Raw genomic sequence first — 4509 nt, 5'->3', positions numbered from 1 at the left:
TTGGGGGCAAGCAGCGGGAACCAGAATCCTGCAGAGACCAACATGGTTTGTGGGTGCACACCTGAAGTTGTCTAGCTGTCTGAGACACAAAGCAGACCACTAAAAATCAAAAAGGCTTTTGGCACCAATATTTCCCAATACTGCAGGCTTCAGAGTTTCAATCCCATCCCAGGAAATGAGGCTGGGGCGAACATGCTGGGCCCTGGAAGCACAGAAAGGCAGGCATGCAGCCTAACATAGAAGCAGGAAACAACTGGGGGAATAGAAAGTCCAACACAGGGGGCAGGGAAAGGGACTCCTGCCATGTGTTACACGTGGTCCCACTGCAGCCTGCTCTTGGATATCAACAGTAAATTCCGCAGACCAGTGGAGGAGGAGGAGGAGGAGATTTTGCTTCCCTCTAGGAGGCTGGTGTATTGACCAAGCTGCCCAGTTCCCAGTCTCCCAAGGGTGGTGAGGTGTAAGTCCAGAAGGTGCCCAAAAGAGTCCTTGAGGCAGGGAACTGCGTGCCCATTCCTGGGCTTACCTTAGTGTAGTCTAAAGGTTATCTCTGAGTCACTGGCACCACAATATGTTAGGTTTCTCAGGTGGGAAGTACCTTGGTTCTTGGCTTCTCAAGAACCAAAAATTTACACTGAAGCCTGGTTTGTGATCCAAGTGAGTTTGTATAAAGGAAGGAAGAAGTTTCAGGTTTACAGACACTGAACACCCACATGTGGTAGCCTGAGGCCAGAGAGACCACAGCATAGCAGAGCGGAAGGTAGAGAAGAAAACCAAAGGGCTGGGAGGTCTCGAGGTCCCAGTATTTGGGGTCTTCGGCTGGGAGGCATGGTGGAAGATAGTGGTTGAACCCATTGGCTGAATTAAGCCCACCTGGTCTAGTTTGAGCCCACCCAGGTATACTTCCTGCCTGGCTTAGGCTTGAATTGGCGCATGGCCCTTAGCCTTTCTGGCTTCTAACCTCCTGTAGGAGAGGGCCTCCCGAAATGGAGAGGAACACCCTCATCCCTGTTTCTAACTACCTAACAGTTTTAATAGCAAATTTTGAGAATTAGACCATTAGGCCTTACTTCCTAGGCTGCCTTAGTGTGGTGCTATTATTGGAAGTGTTGTTAGAATTGGAAATACCAGTGTCATAGCTTCCAGCAACATAGCAATGTGAAAGTCAATATAACATGACATGTTGGTAATATACAATGAGGATAGTCACCCAATTTATGGGGCTCTCACCAGATAAAGGAAAAAAGAAGAAGGAGAAGCAACATATGTAGAATGCATAAAACCTTCATATTTATACCCTGCTTTAACCTATCATCTGTAGGACACCGCCAAACCTGCACATCGTACAGCTCAGTAGAGGACGAAGAACATGAAGAGTGGAGGCATGGCTGCCTCCTGGTAACAGACTTTAGGGGCTCGGAGAGGTCAGATGTGGCCTCACATTGTTGTGCAGATATTGTGAATACAGAGATGGAAACCATGGCCTTTGTGCTCAGGGACGATGAAAGGTAAAGAGACGAATCTTCACTGACATTCTTATGCATTTGGTAAGCAAACAACAAGGATGGGCCTTGGGTTGTAGACAAAGAGTATTTCACGCAATTGCAGGAAGTCAAGGAGTTTTTTAGCAAAATGACTGCCGGGAGTATGTCTCAAATGATAGTCACTGCAAGGGTCTTTCTCATCAGAAATGAACAAAAGAACAAATAAAGACACATGAAAAAAACCAAAGTGATAGGGATACAAAAGGGAGATCTTAGAAGCTACAGCTTCTGTGGAAGACAGCAGTATATATATATATAAATATATATATATTTATATATATATAAAGCCTATTTGTGGCTAAAGAAGCTCGGTGGCATACTATATATACACATACATATACGTATACATATACATACACACACACACATATATATATAAAGCCTATTTGTGGCTAAAGAAGCTTGGTGGCATACTGGTTACACATTTGGCTACTAAGGACAGAGTCAGTAGTTTGAAACCACCAGGTGCTCAGTGGCAGAAGCATGAGGCTTTCAATTCCAGAAAAGAGTTTCCGTCTCGGAAATGCACAGGGGCAGTTTTGCTCTGTCCTCTGGGGCCACGGAGTGTGGGCATCGACTTGACGGCAGTGAGTTTGGGGTGCATTCTGTGGCAGGTACTATTTTTAAATGAGGGCCCAGTAGTAGACATGGCAAGGAGCTCCTTTCTGGAAATCCCAACCCATGGGAGGAAACAGAGAAGAATAAGCCCAGATGAACGCCTTTCTTTGACAGTATGAAGGAGCCTGGTGGTATACTGCTTATGTAGTGAGTCACATGGTCAACAGTTGGAAATCACCAGCTGGTCCCTGGGAGAAAGGTGAGGCTTTCTATTCCCATAAAGAGTTACAGTCTCAGAAATCCGTAGGAGCAGTTCTCCCCTGTCCTGTAGCATCAATATGAGTCAGAATTGACACAATGACAGTGCTCTTTTGTTTTGTTTTGAATTGTGCCCAGGCCTGTGGAGAAAATGAAGGAAATGCACAGCAAATAACAGATGCTACAGGAAGAGTCCTCTAGACTGGAAATGTGGGTATAAGTTCTCAGAACTGATCTTAAAAATGGAGAGGAATGTAAGAAGAATCCAGGGATGTGTGCCTAGAAAATTTGCAGGGAACCCATTTCCCGTTAAAGCCACAAAGGAGATGAAAAAGGTTGGTGTGCATATGTTCCTGGGAGGAAACTCAGACTTTCAAGTCTCTCCACTCCTCAGTTCTTGTCCCGCTCCCAAGAAAGATTTCAGGCGAGGGATAAAATTCGGATAAGAGTCAGAATAAAGGCATAAGCAGAAAGAGTATGTTTATTGAAGGGGGCTACTTTGGAAAAGGGCCGTTAGCTAGCTGATAAGCTCTGGCAAAACATAAAGCTGGCCCTTATCTTGCTAACGTCGGACCTTCACCATAGGCTGGCTTTCTGGCAGCTCTGACTCTGGCTGCTCCTCTGTGGGGTCCTTCCTTGTTTCAGGCGTGTGCACTTTGGCACTGCCGAGCCCCAGCACCCCAGACTTCAAGCTGTGCTCTTGTCTCGGACCCAAAAGCCAGGAGTCTATTCAGTTATTGTAAGGCTTGTGTGAACATCCTGTCTCCCTTGTCCTCCCCACGCCCCAACCCCATTTAATTATCTCCAGGATCTCAGGGCTCTTCTATTGAAAAAGAGATGCGCTTTATTCCGCCCTTCACCGTCCTTTGTGCTGAAGGGGTATGTGTGGAAGCCTGTCTCCAACTCTCTTTTGTGTTTAAGATTCTTGCCAATTTCCTTCCGTTTACCACCTCTTCTTCCCTTGCCAGTTTCTGACTAGCAAGATGGGAACCTGGTAAGAGGTCAGTTCAGGAAAGTGTGTGTCGTTTGGGTTTTGCAGAGCCTGGTGAACCCAGACAGGACCTCAGATTGGGAGCTCAGTGTGGCTGCAAAGGCTCCGCACTTTGAAAAGGATTGATGGAGGGGCTCTGTGGAGACCGTCCTTATAGAAAGCAAGAGTGAACACAAGCCCTCTTGCTGTTGTCCAGGTAGCAGGCAAAGATGGGTTAGACACAGTTGAGTCAGAAAGGACTCAATAGTAATGGGATTTGGTCTGTGAAAGATGAAAGAAAATTGTCAGGTGACACCATAACAACCCTGCAAGCTGCCTACAGAGTAAGGTAGGTCACGAAAAGAAGCAATTGTTATCAAATTGCAAGAAACCAATCTCTCTTTTTCTAGTTGTAGTCCCCTTATTCTGTTGCTGACAATCTGCAAGGACCTTGCCCTATTAGACGGACAATGGGATAGAAGTGACACAATAGAAGTAGCATGCTCTCAAGACCACCCAGGCCACTGAGAATTTAGGTAACCATTGGCAGGGCAATTGATCTAGCTGGAGGATTAACACAAACTTGAAGACCATTCTAACTTCACTTTCATAGTTCTGCCCACCAATACACAGTTGCCATGTTTCCTACACAATAGAACAGGGCGCTGTTTGATGGTAAGGTCCAGGTGACAACATATGATAAATGGTAGTATAGTTCTTGATAAACTCTTGAACTTTAATTCCATTTAAAGATCCCTTGAAAGATCAATGCTGTTTTGGATACCATGAAGCTATTTGCTGTTGGTGGTGGTTTTGCTTTACTTTGGGCTGTGAATAGGTGAAGATTTACAGATGAATTCTGCATTCAGCAATTCAGACACATATTTCGTTCCCTTGTAATCCTCACCTGATTGTGTGATCCTCACAAGGAAGCATCACATATTCCACTTCCTCTGTGTGTGTCCTGTTCTCATTCTTCCTCCTGACCTCACCCTTCTAACGCTATCCTTGGATAAAGGTTGCCCTTTGATCTCTAATGGTTGGTTATTCTAGGAGTGACCCTCGGTGATGGACTGGAACAGTGGCAGGGGTTTCTCTTGCCTGTAATCTTAACAGAAGTCGAGGACCCAACCTTTCTTCCTAGGAATATCTCAGTGGATTTGAACCATCAAAGACTAA

This window comes from Echinops telfairi, unplaced genomic scaffold, assembly GCF_000313985.2.
Source record: "Echinops telfairi isolate 266 unplaced genomic scaffold, ASM31398v2 ScPeMD7_7468;HRSCAF=8506_2, whole genome shotgun sequence".
Taxonomy (NCBI): Eukaryota; Metazoa; Chordata; class Mammalia; order Afrosoricida; family Tenrecidae; genus Echinops; species Echinops telfairi.
This window is presented reverse-complemented; position numbering follows the sequence as displayed.